Below are 20,213 nucleotides of genomic sequence, written 5' to 3'. Positions count from 1 at the left end.
AGTCAATGTAATCAATAATATTTTGCCATCGGAATTTCAAATTTTTTCAATGCCAGATGGAAAACAATCAATTGGTTTTTGAGTAAAATATCTCGAGATGGAATTTCAGAGATTATCCGAATTTTCAAATTTTTTTCGTGTCAAAAAATGTAAAATGAATAAAATTAAATGGTATGATATCGAGCGGGATAAGTTGGTGGAACAGTACCTTTCACCCAATTCATTAATTTTCTCAAAAATTCGTTTTCCTTTTGTTGACATTCGCCGAATACTTTTCGATTAAAAATTGGTTTACTCAACCAAATTGTTTGCAATGAAAATCATTTTTACTGTAGAGGGATAACCGCTTGGCGAACGTTGTTTCGTTTGGTGTTGACTATCGTATAGTTTGAGATCAAAAAATCTCTTCTATATGGTATCGTTGAAGCTCTGTCGGATAGATTATGGGGATCCCAAATACCTGCTCTAGCTTTTTTTCCCAATTTGATGCAAATGATCTTGAATAATAGACCATGGTTAGTTAAGGATGCTTGAGAGCTCCTCGTTTGTCAGATATGAATTTGTACTGTTTACTGCTACACCAAACCTCACAATTACACCAGTTATCGTCTTCATAGACGGTCGGTAAACTGATATTAATGTGATTTTTTTGTAAAATTGAAGGGTGAAAAAATATTCAAGAACAACGTTATTTTCACTGAGATCACACCCTTATTACCTCGTTAAACAATTTTCTGCAACGACTTCATAGATAGAGGTAAATGCATATTATTCTATATTATAAAAATCAGCCACCAGAAGGGAAACAATGCTCACATCTCTATATTGTGTAAACTCTGGACCATAACAACGCACTATATTTGTGATATTTTAAGTAAATATTATAAACTGTCGTCGATGTCACTCGTTATGAGTTCAATTGAACTTTCTTCTTCCGAGGTGAACATAATTAATTCACAGATGTTTATCAGGAACTAAGAGTTCTAGAATTTGCGGCCATAATGCTTTCCTTCATTTCTGTAGCAATTTCATTAAGCTAATAATAACTGCCTTTGTGAATTGCCTTGATGATTTTCTAGTGCAGCTTCTCTGATATGTTTTCAAATCCTTGTTCTTGGATTCTTGTGCTACTACTACTGCCATGCAAGAAATTGGTGTCTCATTATACAAATAGGTAATGGGTAATGAAAACAGTTTTTGCACCAGAAACTTGTTTCCGTTCTATTAACGATTTACTACCTTTTCTAAAATGCGAAACACAACTGATAAATTTTGTATTCCACAGATTTAAAAGTTTTTTCACTATACCCTTCAGATATTGATTGATTGATTGCAGACAACATTCTGACAATATTTTTTTCTGTATTATTTTTACCCTACATTTCATGCCAAATAGTGAAGAGACACTTACGTTTCAAAAGAAAACCTGTAAAGTTAAAAAACCTGATATAAATATCTATTACATAGAAATTGCGATATTTTTAAAGGAGCAAATATGATCAGCTAATTTTTTTAGCAGATCCGATATATATAATGCTCTTCTATTTAAACAAAAAATTGGAACGTGACTAATTTTGTACCTCTACAAAAAGTTTACTATTTATTATTTTTGTTGGATTGAATTTTTTATTAAAAATAATTTATGTATTAATTTTCAACTACGAACCCAGATTTTTTTGTTTAGATTTGCATACAGCACGAACAAATGTATGATGTGTATTGGTGTGTACATTCAAGTGTCCAAAAATAAGAAAAACGGACGTTTCAGATACTCCGTTTCAGGCACTTCGTTACAGACCCAACATCCCTTTTGCATAATTAGCAAATTTTGCAGCATTTCAATTTGAAGTTTTGGCCCGGTGTATCGGGCCCACAATGCAACGGTAGTAAATCTAACTACTTAAAATATATATACATATATATAGACATGTTATACTATGATTAATAAAACGTAAGCACACCCAATATATTGATAGAACAAATTGTAGTTCTTTGCTTCTAATTAACATACATCAGTTAAGCTCACTTAGTTTGTTGTTAATTTTTAATATGCATTGAAGAGTATAATTAACTCTGGGTTTTGGAGAATTATTGCCGTCCGATACAAACTAACTTTATAGAAAACAACCAAATACTGTTTTGTTTTTCCTGGCATAGTATCTAATCGAATCTAATTGTTTCTATGTTTAGAAGTATAGTTCCCATTTTCCACCTTAATTTTCTGAAGTTAATTCTTTTTGGTATTTATTTAGTTCATCGATTCCCAAAGTGGTCAAGGTAGACCACTGGGGATCCACGAGAGACTCGACGGGGGTTTAAGTAAATTAATTTGGTTTGATAGTTAATAACTAAAATATTGTCTTGACTTCTTCTATCAATAATGGTATATTAGATTTTAAAAAGGTTAGCGACTGTTTCTTGTAAAAATTTGCAGCTGAAAGTTATTTTTAAAAGAGGGTATCAAAAATTTTGGTTGCCCTAATACCCGAAAAATGTCCAGGACTGTGGGGAATTGTGCAAAAGCTTCTGATCGCATTCACTTCTTCCTATCTTGTTAAAAAAGTTTTAGTGCCCGTACAAATTTATTAACAAAGAAAAAGCAATTGAATATCACAGAATAGGGAGATTTGCAGTTATTCCTTACAAAACTCGTGCTAAATATTGATAATTTGCTGTCAATCCATCAAGTACATTCCTCTCATTAAAATTATATTTATTTTGTAAATATCGTATTGTAGAAGTTGTCTAATTTTGTTTATATTACGACTGTTAAACAATAATAATTATTAGTGTGATAATTTATATATTTGAATAAATACCAACAACACAAGAAAATATACTATATTTCTTTTTAGCAATCCGAATGGATAGTTTTCTAAACAAAATTTGTAAGAATTGATTGTTTCTTGTGCTGTGAGTCATTGTACATGTATTGTACTTTTTTTTCGAATGGCCAACTTTTCTTTTTCGGTATCTATTCATATAATAATCTATTGAAATTTAAACGAAAATTTGCTTAGTTGATTTTTCCACAGATAAATTTAGTCATCATTTTTTTTTTCGAGATTTGGAAATTGTTAGTAATGTAGCTGGAGATTATGATGAATTTTGAGATTCGGTAATCCAAAATGTTGCATTCTTCATATTACTGAGCTTTTAGCCCTCCCTACTTCTTTAAGGTGTCATCTGTTTGAAAAAATTGGTAATAAACCTAGAGCACATTCTGATTCAAGTCTATTTTTTGTTCTGATTTGGGTAGTTTTCGTATTATGTGTACTCCTATTTTTTCAAAGCCTCCTCAAATCTATTATATACATCTCCTTTTCCTTACTTTCTAATTTTTCTCCTTTCTCCATTTTAAATATTAAGTAATACTAGTTCCTTCTCTTCAAAAATCCATGTGCAGATTCTTCTAACGTTGACTCTAACAGTTGTTGTTTCCAGTTTCCAATATTCTGGAAGAAATTTTACTAAGCGATGTCCTTGTAACTTGTACAAATTTAGGTTCTTCTTTTTTTGTACATTTGCATTATTGTCTGTCCGAAAATCATTATGTATTTTGGTTTTTATTGCTTTAGTTTAATACATCATTCGCTATTCCGAGAAATACTTTTACGATCTGAAAATTTCAGCACTTAGCTCACTAAAATTTCAACCACTTCAGATGCTTGGTTTCTGTTTGACAATTGTGTAAGTGATTCGTTGTGAAAATTTATTGGGTGAAAAAAGACTAAAAATTAAAAACCCCTCATTTAGCTCCTTAATAGTCATTACTATTATTTCCTTCCAAAGATATATTTCTGTACTTTCAATTAAAAACATTTACAAACAACTTTGGAAGTTTCTAACTTCTACCTTCTAATACACATTTCATTCAATCTATGAGTTGCTTCGGATTTCGTGGTGAATTCCTAATCTTATTTCTTTTCCAAGTTTACTATGCTAGAAGATCCTTTGTTCTATTTAACGTGCTTTTTATTCTCCACAATTTACGATCTCTGTAAGAATATTAGGTTAGTTGATATTCCGATTATATCACTGAGTAGCCCTATATATCATGTTGATGTTTCTTGGACAAACTTTTTTCTCAAAAATTACACTATAAAAATTCATACTCTCTACATTTTTAGAATGAGATCGTTGTAATATAGAAAAATCGAACAAAGAACATAGATACTATTATAGGAAAAGTATACCTGCTTTTTCATAATTATACAAAGCGAGTATGTAACATTAGATTTGAATTTTTGAAACGAAATGTATCATTTCAAAGGGAAGTCAAAATGGAAAAAACTTTTGTCTTTGATACCGATAAAATTTCACACAAAAGGGTTTTTTGATTTCAGAGGAGATATCAATTTTCACGAGAAAAATTAATGAAAACTGAATTTTTCGGAAAACCATACCTCCGGTTCAAAAACTGATATGATTTTCGGGATCCCCAGCAAAAAATCAACACCATTTACCGTTTATTAAAAAAAATACTACTCAATTTCTATATATCCACAACTTTAATTTATTACCTGAAAAAGTTTTGTCAAAATTGGAGTGGTAGTAATTTCTGTTAGATCACAGATAGATGACTTTTAGTGTGGTAAATTCGCCCAGAGAAATTTTTGTATGCAATACTTATACATGTAATCTTGGCCAGATTTAAGGGTGCTATTTGAAAACCTAAAATACTGAATAATATATCATTAAAATATGTCAATTGAGTAAGGAAAATTGAAAAGTATATAACTTGCAGACACTTAAACTTATAACTTAAATAAATTGCATTCATACAAATACCACAACCTAACCTAATCTAACCAGCTTTAGTGGTATTACTATAGTCTATTTCAGAAAGGTATAGAGTAATAAAATGGGGAATTTTGTCCAGTTCGGCTCAATTTCGGTGTCGGCCATAGGTGTAGTAGGTCTTGGAGTATTAAGTAGTGCCTCTGCCTAATTCCAATCCTAATTCAGATTCGGCTTTGTTTAGTTTAACGCATCAGTATTTGCTGTTAAGCCTTAAATAGTGTTCACAGTATTATAAGATTAGTAATAAAATGGCGACATTTATACCAACGAAAAATTGTTCCAATAATTCTCCACTATAAGTGAATGAAAAAATTATTATTTTAAATGTACACGATTGTATAAAATACGATTACCCGAAAATTACTGTACAAGAAACTGTCGACCAAACGATGTTCCCGAATGACTGGATTTGGATAAAGTTAAAGAAAGATAGCAGGCCAAGTGGAACCTCCCAGAAAAGTCCAGGCAGACCAGTAAAAGTCGTTGATGAAGACACCAAATGTGCAATTCAAAAAAAAGTTCACTCTTTTTATTTTAAAAAAGAAATACCCACCCTAGATAAGATTCTAATGGAGCTTGGCCAGAATGACAGTATTCCGTTGATAACTGAAAAACTTCTATGGACCACTTTTAAAAATATGGATTTTGCCAGGGAAAAGCATAACCGTAAAGCACTTTTACTGGAATTGTTTGCTGGCGACGAAAATGCTTAAGGAGTATAAAGCAGTACAGAACACAGCAGAAGAAAAGCCTTTATCTTGATGAGACGTGGATTAATAAAGGTTATACAGAACCAAAAATGTGACAATAACCAGTGCTCGCCAAGCTTTCATGGAAGGTCTGTCAACGGGTATTAAGGTGCCTTCAGGTAAAGGGAAAAGACTAATAATTGTTCATATTGGAAGCGAAGAGGGTTTTTAAAAGGTTTCCTAACCTTTCAGTCTTGCCATACGGGAGATTACCACGAGGACATGAATTCGGATGTTTTTGAAGACTATTTTGGTGAAATGATAAAATAATGAGAAAACAAAAAATTATTGACTGGTTCGCCACCAAAAGTATTGAATTTGAAGATAATTTGATAAAAAAAGAATTATTAGCTATGGCAAATTCTAAAGTCTACTCGTTAATTATAACGTCAAGAAGAGATGACAGTTCCTCAGATTACGATAAATATTATGATTTTTTATAATTTAATTTCTGTATAATGTAAAATGTTGAACAAAACATAAGTGTACATAATGCCTAATTTTTATTCTGTTAAAATAAAATTTTTTCCTTTTTACGAGTATCTTACCGGTACGCCTTTGGCACACTATTTTCAGTGTATGTGAATGGATAGGCTAAACCCATATATTGACCCCAACCTGGGTGGTACTACCTGCACTTGATAAAAAGAAATTATTTTACAATTAAATCAATGCCAAACTGTGAAAGTGGCTTTAATATTCGTTGGGTCACTCTGACCCAACGTCATACCTAATGAGGTTTTAAGACTCTATAACTTTCTGAAATAAACTATAACACACGCAATTATTTTGAATCCACTTAAATGGCAGTCACTGTTGTATGCCTAATCGAAATGTCATGAAATTTTACACATTGCTTTTTCAATGTTGGTACTTCATAAACGTCATATAGATTTGTAAATGGCAGCGCCATCTGGGAGTCAGTCAAGCGACATACGACATATTTGCAATTTCATAATATTTTTATATAAAATAGACGATAAGTAATTAAACTCAACAAACCTCGTATTCTCATGTAATCTGAGACTTTTAAGTCAATTGACAAACCTATAAATTATATATAATGCGATGGAAGTTGATTAATCATTAAAACTTGATGTATCTTAAATTAGATTTCAGATTTACATTGAATATTAAATTAATTATGAATTATGACTCGTCGATTGTTTTCGTCGCAATGCAGTAAACATTAATTCTTCTATTCACGTGTACTTTGATTTTTTTTATTGAACTAAATCACAATGAATCTAGAAAAAAGATGAAGAGCAATTTTTCTGATAAAAATTTAATATGTGTGTCTTACCGAGTTTCATCCACCACACTACATTACACGCAACTAGCTCAAAGGATTTAATCCTTTGGAAACTAACATTTCACTTTAGTCCGGCAGCTGGATTGATTGGTCGTTTTTCTTACTGCAATGCCGAATCCCTTGTCTGGTCTAGTATATTTTCACATCCAGATTAATTAAAAAATAAAATATAGAAAAAAAAATATAAGAAGTAAGAAACTAGTGGTAGGAAAAAATTGTATTAGATGAAGGTGTACGGCTCACCATTCGTCGAATTGTGCATTCATTTAATTTTAAAAATTAAATTTCAAACTTCAATAACATGAATATTGCTAGTGAAACAGATGTCAGCTTCACGAATATAAAAGATAAAGTTTTAACGAGAATGATGCGTGAAATGAATTTTCGATTTATGAATAGAAATCGAAAAAGTCGTCTCGCAAAAAAAACGAATTATTCTGTGACGAGAAAATATTTGATACGTTGTTACATATTATTGTACATGTACAAATTCCTTTCCTCGTATACTTTTGTGAAGTATATAAAAGTATATCGATTTTGTTCCACTAACTGTTTATTTGTATTTTGTGATATTACACTAACTTTCAAATGTTAAAATTGTTATTCATGATTTGACCATTAGATGGTCTTAGTTGATTCCTATTGAATTTTTGAGAATAGATCAGTTGAATTATTGAAAATCGAAAGAGATTTTTGTAAAGATAATGCTATTGTTCGATATACGATTAAAAATAAAAAAAAAAACACAAATAACGGGTTTTTGATCCTACAGGACGATGTTTGATTTTGTATCGAAATCATTTGCATGACTCTTTTCACAATTTCTGCACAAGATAAAGTTGGTCGCCCTCGTTATATAAAGCTTTTCTTAAACAGTTAACTAGTGGTTCCGTGATAAAATGTGGGAGCTAGTTTTAAAAAGAAAAATGAAAACTCATTTTTCCAAACAAGCACATTTAATGATTAGCAAAATGAAATAGTTTTCTGTGTATTTTACTTTACGCTCGAAAAACACAATTTTTTCTATACTTGCACTTTCAATAATTGAAACATTGTTATTATATTAGGTTATGATAGAAGTAGATTATGATTTGAAATAGTATTCTCAATAGAATGTACAATTGTTTCAATTATTTACTGCGATTTTTAAATCAGAAGAAATATCTTCCATTACTCTAGATTGATCATTCAGATAAAGAACCAATATAGATGGACACGATGTCCCAAAATCTTTTAAGTTTTGTTACTAATAGCATCTTCTTTATATTCTCCAGTGACACTTGAGCTTTTCCAGCTTTCAAGTGGTTTCAATCGGATCAAATTTATCCCAAAAACTTGATTGTGGCAATATTTAAGAAAAAATCGACGTCACGTTTTTTCCTAGACGTTCTTTTGTTGTTGAGCGAAAAAGATTACTTTTTTGATCTAGTGCATTGCTTTTTAAACTTTTTTATCTCGTAGACCACTTTCATGATTTTGCTGGATTAATTAGACCCCTGCAGCTACACTTCTACCAATACAAAAAGTGAAGTTTAGAAACTTGCGTTGCTGCTGAGTTTCAAAGAAGAATTAATAGTTTTCAAAAGGTTAGAATTGATTGCTTGATAGGGTTGATTATTTAATAATAAAATCAACTGAAGAAATTTTCAATGAAATTTCAATTGATTGTGTTGTAAGTGGATATCAAAAAGGCAAAATTGGCCAGTCGAAAAAGTGACTCCATCCAATTTTACTTTTTTGAAATCTACAGTGACTCACAGCATAAGAACGGATCAATTTTCACAAATTTTAGAAAATTTTCTATTCGGAGTGGTAAGAAGAAATATAGTATATCTATGGAGGGTCTAAGTTCAAATGCGCCAAAAAAATAAAAAATAGATTTTTTAGTCAATCAACACTTTGATGCTTTATTTATGGTTCTTTATTTACAGTATATGTCTAAACCGCTTCTATCCCTTACAAAAACTTTTTATGATCAGAGTGATATTCATAAATGACACTATCAAGTCCATTCGGTACAAAACCGGCACTGTCACGTCTCGGCCAATCACAGCACTGGAGCCATTATGGCCGCCGCTATTATTTTCGTGCGTGATTCTTGTGATATTTAATTGAATTTCTTGTGTTTTTGTTGTTTAAAATAGAAATAAACATTGGTCCAGTGCCTGCTAACAAAGCTAGGCAGAGAATGAGAAAGAACGGAAACATAAGAAAGAAAAGCAAAAACGGTAAGATTTGCAAGACCTTTTTTTGGCGTCAAATGAATAGTTTTATGCAATGGGGATGTATTGTTTTTTTTTCACTATGACGGTCTCCTATAATAATAATAGCTCATTTATAGGGGAAGGCTAGGCAATATAACATTACACCCGCAGCTTCATTCAAGTGATAAGCGCGGGCGAAATCGCACTGGCGGGCTAGGTATATGAAATAAATAAATTCATTTTTTTGTATGTTCCAGTTTTACACCTTATCAGACTTGAATTTAATTTTTGGAAAATATAGTCATAAAAAAAGAATTTTAAATATAATGAGACACAAGACATCAGAAAATTCCACGCTGCATTTTATGAAAAATCAAGATAATTTTATTTTAAAGTACTTGAAAACATAGTACCTTACTCGACGTATGTAGACGTAAAATAAAATAGAGACGCGAATCAGAAACATTTACGGCAATGTATATAAAGACATTGACGAAGCCTTATAAATTATTAACCTAGAAGAAGTTGCACTATTTAGTTTTTTACGTTTTGATACTTTGTTAATATATATTATAAAAGTGAGTGACAATGGTTTTTTTTTCATAACTTACATTATTATACTTCTCTAATAAAAGGCTAAAAAAAACAATTGTTTAATATTTGATCCTATGTTGTTTGACACTACTTATCAATATTTGGCTTGAGTTTCGTAAGGAATAATCAATCAATGTTTTCCTTCATATTCAATTCACTAAGAAAAGTTGAAATTACACCCTATATTTTTATTGAATTATAAGTTGAGGTCGTTCAATTTTTTAAACAAATTTGTCAAATATAATAAAACTACTTTTCCAACACTGGCAATCACTAATATCGATTCACTTTTCTTTAAGAAATTCTGGAAACAGAGGAGTAATGTTTATCCTTGACATTCGTGTTTATATTGGTAAAGAATCAAACAAGTTCATGCAAAATTGCGAGCACATATTCCACAAGTCTTATTAATAATATATTGAGAAGTCAAGCCAAATAATTTTTCAGGAACGATTGTGGAGCTCCATTTTTGGTCACGCCCAACGTAGATCCCCCGTCGAGTCTCCGGTGGACACCTGAACCACAGCTCTAAAGCGTAACGAACTTCGGCATTTGTCGACTTGAAAATAATAATTGAAAATTTGAAAATAATAATTTTTCATTTTACGCGCGACTGTAGGAAAAGATGTGTACTATTCATATAAATTCAAAATCCACAACGGCGAATCCCCGCATTTTATTGCCCCTCTCTATCCGACCTAAATAGTCATAGATTCCATATTTTTATTACTAATGCGACAAAAGCGGTATTATTACGGTTGAAAATAGCGATTTGCTTATTTTATAATTGCTAGTGCGACAAGTTCACTTGGCGCACGCAAATTATTTGTTGCACACGCAAACAATCGAAATATTAAAACTGGATTTAGATTGATATGTCAAACAGGTGATTTCAAAAAATAAAATTATAATTGAAATTACGAAAGTTTCAAAATGAATATGGAGTCCGAAATAATACCAGAGAACTCCCTACTTTCATGCGTTTAACCCGCATTCACAATAAAATGTGAAGTATGTGCAGCTCGTGCGTCGATTACCTCCTCAAGCGAATGAGATTTCGTAGACAACCTATGTTGCACCAGTTGCACACAGTAGAGTCACTAGACCGTTGCGTGTTTTTTATAGCGTCTGATTTCTTTATAAAATATCACGGCCCAGATCCACTTAAAATAAAAAGTGGCAAATATATCATTTGTATTATTTCAATAGGTCCCATTGAGGTTAAAAAATATCTCTCATCGATCTTCTAGCATTTTAAATGCTTCTTTAGAGTATTGTTCACTCTCTACAAATGGTACAAGAAGCAAAGGCAAACCCTAACCGGAAGTGTAAATAATGTTATAACACGCTGAAAATTGGCACACATTTTCTTAATACATGCGTTTCAGAAAAAAGAACGATGTGGAGCTTAAAATAAAAAAATACATTTTTTTATTACGCTTTGAATATCAAAATAATAAAATATTACTCTTATGGAATAAAAGTTTATTAATTCCCTACAAAAATAATCTGTTGCTCTTTTTGCGTTTAATTAGGCGTTATCTCACATGCGATTGAAAACTAGGATGTGAAATTGCCTCCTTATTTTCACATCACTGAAAGATAGCTTTCTTTTCTTACTGCTGTAAGGAAAAACAAATTTTAAAAACCTCGATAAAAATTATTGTGGAGGAAAGCACCAAAGTACGATGTGTTTATCAAGACCACCAGTTTATTTTCCAATCAAACGCCACTATAGAACTAATTTTTAGTTTTAAATAAGGACAAGTAAAGAACCCAAAAAAGGGGAGCATAATAGTTTCATTACTTTTGTGTCCAGTTAATCTCTCAAAATAATTCCTACATAGAAAATAAAGATTAATTCATGTACTTTCGACCAATGCCTTTGGAATTTTGAGAAACTCCTCGGAACAACAAACTTTTGTATCGCGCAACAAACTAAAACGTATTTTTTAACGTATCTTGAGTTCTCTAAAATTCTAGCTGTATTCCAATCACTTCTATTTATTTATCATCAGAAAGTTTAGACCCAAAGTTTGGAATTTATACCTTTACATCATATAAAACGCATACTAGATATGAACTTCTACTGCGGAAGTCTTGAAAATTTATTGGCGTAGAGAAAATAGGGACTCGTCAAATTCAATATTTTTATGTTTCTTGTAAGGAAGAACAGAGTACCTGGGCTTAATTTGTTAAGAACATCCCTGAGTACAATCTAGTTGTCATTAGAAATTTTAAATATAACTTGAATAAGAATTTCATAAGTTTTAAGAAGGTACCTGAAAACCACTAAGAAAAAAATAGTTCTACGGTGACGTTTCCAAAAAAACTAAATAAACAGTGCAAAACACAACACAACATAATTGACTTGACTCTACGATTAATTTCAACAAAGGTATTAAAGCAGTAAAGTGTAAAATAAAATGAATCAAAAATGCATTTTCTTATTTTAATATCAAAATTTTTTTGCATTCCGCCACCTATTATCTGGTGAACAATTTTTTTCTTCAAATACTTAATATACGACTGTCTACCACTAAATGCTCAATCTTTAAGTTGCGTTGACAACAACTCTTTTAAGGGCAAAATCAATCACCGAGGTTTGCATACCTTCAATGCTCCTCTAATATTAGTGACAATATTATCACATAAATTACATGTGAATTCAATTACAAACACTTGCGCAAACAAACTGGGTAAATTTCATAGTAAGTATTGCAGAGTAAATAAAAACAAATGAATCTTGCATTTATCGAATTATCATAATATTAGTTGTGCTCAATACTCAAATACCTCTATAAAATTGATAATAGATATCAGTCGCTATAAAAAATAGATAATCGTTCTAACAATCATCACTTATGGAATAATAGTATAAATTATGTCATATTAAATCTGGAGTGTACGAGGATTGCTACTTAAGTTTTGTTGGTGGCGGTGGCGACATGTTTAGGTATTCCGAATCAACTGTCGACCATTTGCATGAAGTGCTTCGTGCACGAACAACTTTTGTTGGATTTGACTTGTCTTAATACACCCATACAGTGTTGCTTAGTTTCTGGTTTATTTTATGTCACATGACGATCTTTCAATATCAGTTTACGCGCAGCATCGATGTTTTATGGTACAACAGTCGATTTTGGATGATCTTCACGTATTTCATCATGTAGCGAAGAGCAACTACGATTGAACAGTGAAACACGGAAGCGAGTTTATCGGCTCACTGCTGTTGGTGTCCACGTGGAAAGACATAGAAAGTCGTAGCATGAAAATGTTTTGGATTCAATTCCATTTTTAGACCAGTTTGAAGTATCTCTAAACAACTCAAATAGCACTCGTAAGACAACACGTTCTAAGTACGTACTCCATTAAAAACTTAATGAAGACAATGTCAGATTTGGAATATTCGCATTTGTGTTGCCATATCTCAAAACTTGAACTCGGATTCCGTGCTGTGGTAATGGGTTGTTGAAAGCTACCACCCAAAAAACAAATATAAATCATTAAGCATCTTTACTACACTGCTTTTCTTTTATTTCCTTTGAACAAAATTCGCAATGTTTCAAATGTCCCACAAAATTCAATACATTAATTCTTCTTATTTAGTTGAGCCTCAATATTGTTCAATCCCCATAACGTACATTTCATGCCATTATGAAGATGGTTTCTGGAGATTTCGTGTCTTTCTATTTCTAAATTTAGTGCCCTAGACCCTTATTTCCCTCCAAGCTTAATTGCCACAAAAAGCGGAGAATACAATATACTACAAATTGTTGGTAACAACGACATAAATAAATATTGACTAAATTTTCTTATATACTTTTTTCCCTTATATTTTCTTCGTATGAATATTCACAAAATCTCTTGATATTCATCAAGCTAAAAACAACTTTCATAGTGCACGTACTCATACACGCTCTTTTACAGTATATTGTTATTCAATTCAAATCGTCCTAAATAATTAGACAATTCGGAAAGCCCTAATACTCGGCACCCAACCAACGTATTGCGCGTTGCGCTGGACTAAATACTGCGAACTTCTCCAGTTGAGCACGTCACTTTTTTAAATCAAAGGGATTATTAGGTGGATTATTCAACTGAGTTGTTTCTCAAGGAATTACAATGCAATCCCAAAGTATTACAATCTTTCTTCTGGATGGGTAATAGAAAATGGTTTAGTAGATATAATTATCATTTTTTCAGTCCATCATTTTTTGAGTGTTCTGCAGCACTACGCACTATTCATTAGCTGTCGCTGATTGGAACGTATTATCAGCGTATCAGTGGATGAAAATACTAAGGTTTCCAATTATCTTTCATATTTTTCTTACTTCGTGTATCACACACTAGAATTTTTTACGTTTATAGCACTTATTTAGGAAACGTAGGGATGTGAATTTCATATAATTTAAGTAAACATTAGGAAGTTAATGGTCCTACATGAGAGTTTCTAAGTGGTTAAGATGTTGAAGGAATTAATGTAGGCTCTTTAAAACTCTGAATAACATGAATTTAACTAAGTTTCAATGGATAGATTTCGATTGAATTTCGTTTTAATTTTAAAGTCGATTATTGTGTAACTTGACATGTAAAGTAAAACTTGGTTCAGACGGCAGAGTAACTTGTTTGTTATTTAATTAACTAACTCAACTAACTTAAATATAACTATTTGTTTGGTATAATAATTTCATCATGAGTTCATGTTTCTAGCTAAATTCTTAATATGTTAAAGTTTTCAATAGGAAATCGATGTTTATTTGACGTGTTATTGGTAAACACACTGGAGAAATAAGGAAATAATTGTAATAGAAAATACATTCCCAGAATGAATAAATAAAAAGCGATTAGAAAGCTTTGTGAAATTGTATGCAGAATAGGATTATTTCAAATATTTATCTATAATAATAAATGATTTTTCAAATACTTCAGACAACACCACAAAACATTCGAAAGTCTGAATTTGCTGAATAGTGCCTGGTAGAAACTAGAATTCTAGTGACACCTCAATATAGATACTGCGCGTGAGTTCGAATATAGTAGATAGTTGAGTACGGATGAACATTTGTTTCCTCACTTATACCGACCCCATATATTTACCCACAAATTTCTGAGGAAACCCTCGGCGGGCCATTCCGACTCATAATTCTTTGTTTTTTTTTTTTTATTTTAAGTTTCTGTTTTTTTACTTATTTATCATAATAAATTTTAAAATGTATATAAAGTCCTTATGGAAATGGTTTAAACAAAATAGTGCCATACATTTATAAAACAAACTCGTGACCTATATAAAAACGATTTGTTATAGTTGGAATATTTTCGCACGAAAAATAATTTATCTTGTCTTTGTTATGTTCGTTCTTTATGATTTTTTCCTCCTATTCGATAATTCTTCACGTTAGAAGCAGATCCTAAAAAATGAAAAGATTTTCAAATAAAACTTCGTCCAACAATCAGGACAAAAACATTTTTTACACTTCTACAAAACCTGAAACTCGACAAACGACATTCCCGATTCTTGGAACGATCCATAAAGTTTGACGTACTGCGAAGCGCCATCCAACGACTGATTGTTACCTTAGCGAAAATAATCTCAAGATACCTTTTGTGTTCGGATTTTTCGTTCAGGAATCTTTCTTCCTATCGTTGTATTTGAACAAATGATTTTTCAATCCATTTAATTGTTATATATTTCTCATAAAAGTGTAGTAGGAGCTCGTATAATTTAAATTTAACAGGCAAACTTTTTAACGACTTTCCAGGAGTCATTATAACAATGATGCTAAATTTATTTCCAAAAAATCTTTTTCGATTATACGAGTATGTCTCGAAAGCTCGTTGCCGGTCAAGCTGATACGGCTACGTTTTAATTCATCTACCCACAATTTTACGGTCGTAAATGATAGTGCTCAGTCTCCGTACACACAATCACGAAAGCATAAACGCATGTAAACTTCGCGTTAAAAATAGCTATTACGATCGATAATTCCACTTAGTCCAGAAGCTGACAATCTAAAAAGTTTTGAAAGGATTTGCCTAAAGTGTATTCTATAGAAAATCTCATTCTCTCTCAGAAAAAATTTGCTTAAACCAATTTTTTGGCGGGGCAGCCTATTTTTAAATTGTGATGAGAGACGAAATGTCTCCCGCATTACGTAACATGGTTGTTTTTTATTTTGTTCGTTTTAATGTCCACTTTAAGATTATCTGGGATAGCAAGTTCAGAAACGACCAGAAATATCCAGCAAACCAACATAAAATCCATTGACTCCTAACATTTTTGATAAATGCAATCAATGAATATAATCTAGAATAAATGTTTCTCTATGGAAATACTTTTGTTCCATAAAGATTATAATTTTATAGATTCTATTGATACTTTTTATTTATAAAACTACTTTTTCATATTTTTTTATACACATAATGAAGTTGCTGTAGGGATAAGCTTCTAGAACTGCGATAGTTTCTATACTTTCTATAGTTTTTATAACTGTAATAAATATTTCTACTCGATTTTCACAAATTATTACAAATACGCAATGCAGTGTTTTATGAATAATGCAACCACTAAGGTGAAGATTACTCCGTTTTTCTTTAAAAGAAACTTTTAGGAAATGTCAAACCGTTTTACTCTAAAGTGTTAACTTCTACTGATAGTGGTTATCATCTTTCGTGGTACTAAAAATATATACCTATAGGTGTTAAACATCGAGAAAAATATTTCTTTGACCGCAACCAAAGATAATCTTAAAGTAGACATTAAAACGAACAAAAGAAAAAACAATCTTGTTACGTAATGAGGGAGAAATTTCCTCTCTCATCACACTTTAAAAAAAAGGCTTACGTAAATTTTTTCTGAAAGAGAATGAAATTTTCTATCGAATACATTTTAGGCAAACTTTAGTTTTGAACTATCAATTTATATAAAAAAATTACATGCACAGTATGAGGGAACTTTTTAGGTTGAGAGCTCCTGGACTAACTCATGTTATATGCTACAATTGCTCTTACGCGTGATCGACACTCATTCAAAGCTCAAAGGCAAAGAGTTTTCAAGAACAAAGGGCTTTTTCAGTATAGTTGAATGTTGTATAACTCTATTAACAAAAATATAAGTAGTTAGATGTAAAGGGAGCGTAATTTCACATAAAGTGTTTAATTAACAAATTATAGGTATATGAATTTGATCAGAGCAGTATTATAGAAATTTTTTCAAAAATATAAATATAATTTAGAAGTTCGTGAAATGTTTTTTTATTGGCACATGAGAGTTTTCTTATGCAAAAACAAGCACGAGCGATCTGGAACTTCTGTAGGTTGTAGTGTTCTGGAAAGACGTAACCTGGTAGTTGATTCCACAGGCTTGCACTTCTCCAAAGAAAGGAACTCCGATAAATTGACATTCTGGGCGTCTGCAGATGAACTCGGTGTTCATAAACTACATCTGCCTGTCAAGTAGGTTTTGCAAATACTGCTCTAGGTGTGCTCTAGAATCGCTAAAACAGTCAGATCAGTAACCTTTCTTCTATGCTCGTGGCTGTCCAAGTTTCTTGTTCTGGTTGCTCTGGTTGCTTATAAGTCGAATGCTCTCTTTTGTATTTAGTCGGGCACCCTAACTGTATGCTTGGGAGGTGAGCTCCAAATGTGCGAGAAATACTCCAAATATGGACCGGTCTTTATATTTTTCACGAGACCGTTTCACGAGATTGTTTGCCGTGTTTCTATTGGCTATGGCGAGGCTATACTAACATTTTTGTACTACCAACAATTCTTCATTTTTATACTTATTTATTTCAGTGAATATGATTTTGTGATTTTATATTTTTTAAAATATAAAGTGTATTCACAGAAAACTTATTTAAATAATCTTTATCCATGTATATCTTTTAGATTTTGGTCAAACAAATTGTTTAAAAAATTCAACGTCATCAAAATTAACTAATCTTGCCTGACTTATGAAATATCCAACTTCATTCATAACATAATCTAACCTATATAAATTTAATGTCATTCTTAATCTAACCTACAAAAATTCAATGTCAATCATAATCTAACTTGGAAAAATTCAATGTGATTCATAACGACCTAACCAAACCTCTTGAATTTAACTTATTTAAATTTCAAAAGAAAAGTAAATCTACATATTCAACCAATTCAATATTTATGTAATGAGTCATTTTGAATGTTGTACGAGAATGTATTGAAAAATTCATAGCCTACTATAGAACCAAACAAAATTTCAATGTCAAAATATTGTACAACATATCCTCCTCTTAATTGGATACATATATTACAGCGAACCTGCAACGTCTCTAGACCTTTCAAAAAAAATGTTTCTTCTTGCTCTGCAAACCAGACCTCCATAGCTTTTATTAACTCCGGCCTAGAAAATTTACGGCCTTTTAAACATTTTTTCAGTTGAGGAAAGAAACGATAGTCGGACGGAGCCAAATCTGGTGAATAAGGAGGGAGCTCTAGTAATTTAAACCCTAAATCAAGAATTTTTTGCATGGCAAAATGAGATTTGTGTCCAGGGGTGTTATCCTGCAAAAAAAAACACCTTACTCCATGACAATCCCAAAAAACTGAAGCAAGAACTTTTCCGGCAGATTTTTGGACACGAAACTTCCTAGGTCTTGGAGAACCAGAGTGTCGCCATTCCATCGATTGTTGCTTTGTTTCTGGATCTAAAGTCTCATCCATAGTAACAATTTCTTTTACGAAGTCTACATCGTTTTCAAATCGATCACAGATCGAATGCGATGCTTCTACCCTTGCACGCTTTTGGTCAACATTCAAACATTTGGGGATCCATTTTGTCCAAATTGACGTGAACTATATGATGAACGGGTTCGTATGAAATATTCAGTGCTTCAGATATTCGTTTTAGTCTAATTCGACGGTGTTATAAAATCATGTCATGAACTGCATCGATATTTTCTGGGACTGACACAGAAACTGGCCTTCCCGATCGGTCATCATCGTCAATGAAAAATTTTTCTCTTTTGAAGCTTGCAGTCCAATTTTTCACGCTCGCATATGAAGGACATTGATCCCCAAGGGTATTAAGCATATCTTCGTAAATCTGCTTACCTTTTAACCCTTTTAAATACAGGTACTTGATGATGGCTCGATACTCAAATTTTTCGATTTTCACAATTTCGGTGGAGATTTTTTTTCTTTTAATTTATTGCGTAACTCTGGTTTACTTTTTTGACGTTAAACTTAACACTGACACTTCTAATAAGTTATTGTTCGTTGCAATGGTAACGCAAAATTTTGTTTATGCATGGAACTGGTCTAGGCTAATTAGATATCAATACATCCTCGTATTTTGAGTCACATGAAATTAATAATTTATATAAAATTTAAGATACATAACTCTCGATTAATTAATATAGTTAATTTTTATATTTTGAAACACTGCATAAATTTTTATTTTTCTAAAAAAAAAATATAATAACTACCCACATTCCTTTATTATTTCATTCTGGTTTCTCCCGATGACGACATTCTTTCTACAAAAATTGATAAATGCATAATTGGTATTTTTTCAGATTATAACATACTGGTAATAAATTAATTCGTTATTAATGAGACAATTAAAGTATTATAGAGATAAAGTTAAGTAATGTAAGCCCACACATTCTACTATAAATATTCTTTTTGACGTAATCATAGACTATAACAAACATTCACTCAACTTTAAACATGGTTCAAAAATATCAAAGAAATTATCCTCATTAACGGTTACTATTGCTCCATGAATAAATGAAACAAAAGTATCAAGTTGCCTATTTTAATAATGTATCTGTTAGTTTTAAGTCCATTAAAGACGATAAATTTCCAAACGTCTGATCGATGGTTTCAATATTTATTAAGTTTTCTTTTTAAAGATGTAAATAAATAATAAATAAACTTAGATATGGTAATATTAAGACTGACGACATGCTATTCATTAAAACTGGCTATTGTATATCATTTCCCGTCTATTTTATTTATGTGGCTATTATATATCAATGTTGTATAATTCACAAGAATACTACAAAAAAAAAGTTTTGAATTTCACAATTGTTTAGCACATAAAAATGAAAGCATAGCATACAAATACATATCAATAAAAATATATAGTTATACCATATAGTACACTCAAAAATAAAACATTTGCTCGACATTGATACTGATGTAAAAGAATAATTCTATGGAGAATGGTCAAAATAGTATATTTCATAATTTAGTGAAATTGAAGTCATTTTCGCCCATTTTTTTTTGTATTTTTCTTTGTTCCAAATATTTACCTCCAGTCTCTGAAGATAATAACTTGGTTTTCGAAATGCGAGTCATACAGTGTAATTACGATTGTTGCTGTAGTGATAATATAAGTGTTCGGCATGAATATCACCAACGGTTCCAGAAATTCCATCTTAGTCTAAATACTAGTCAATATCGATCCTGTAAATTGGCGATGATTTCCTGTACTGGAAGGATTAAGATAGATTGCCACGACCTGTTATATTACAGACCGCGTCATGAGTGAGTCACTTTTAGAAG

The 20,213-nt window shown here is 31.4% G+C and overlaps 1 protein-coding gene across 11 annotated transcripts in view; it reads left to right on the top strand.

Moving 5' to 3' along the window:
- LOC130895024 (uncharacterized) overlaps positions 1 to 20,213 on the top strand; it is a 721,573-nt gene that overhangs the window by 84,841 nt on the left and 616,519 nt on the right. The window lies entirely within an intron of this gene.

The sequence above is a fragment of the Diorhabda carinulata genome, chromosome 6 (assembly GCF_026250575.1).
Source record: "Diorhabda carinulata isolate Delta chromosome 6, icDioCari1.1, whole genome shotgun sequence".
In the NCBI taxonomy this organism is placed as follows: domain Eukaryota; kingdom Metazoa; phylum Arthropoda; class Insecta; order Coleoptera; family Chrysomelidae; genus Diorhabda; species Diorhabda carinulata.
The sequence above is the reverse complement of the archived record's forward strand: the minus strand, read 5'-3'. Positions and strand labels throughout refer to the sequence as shown.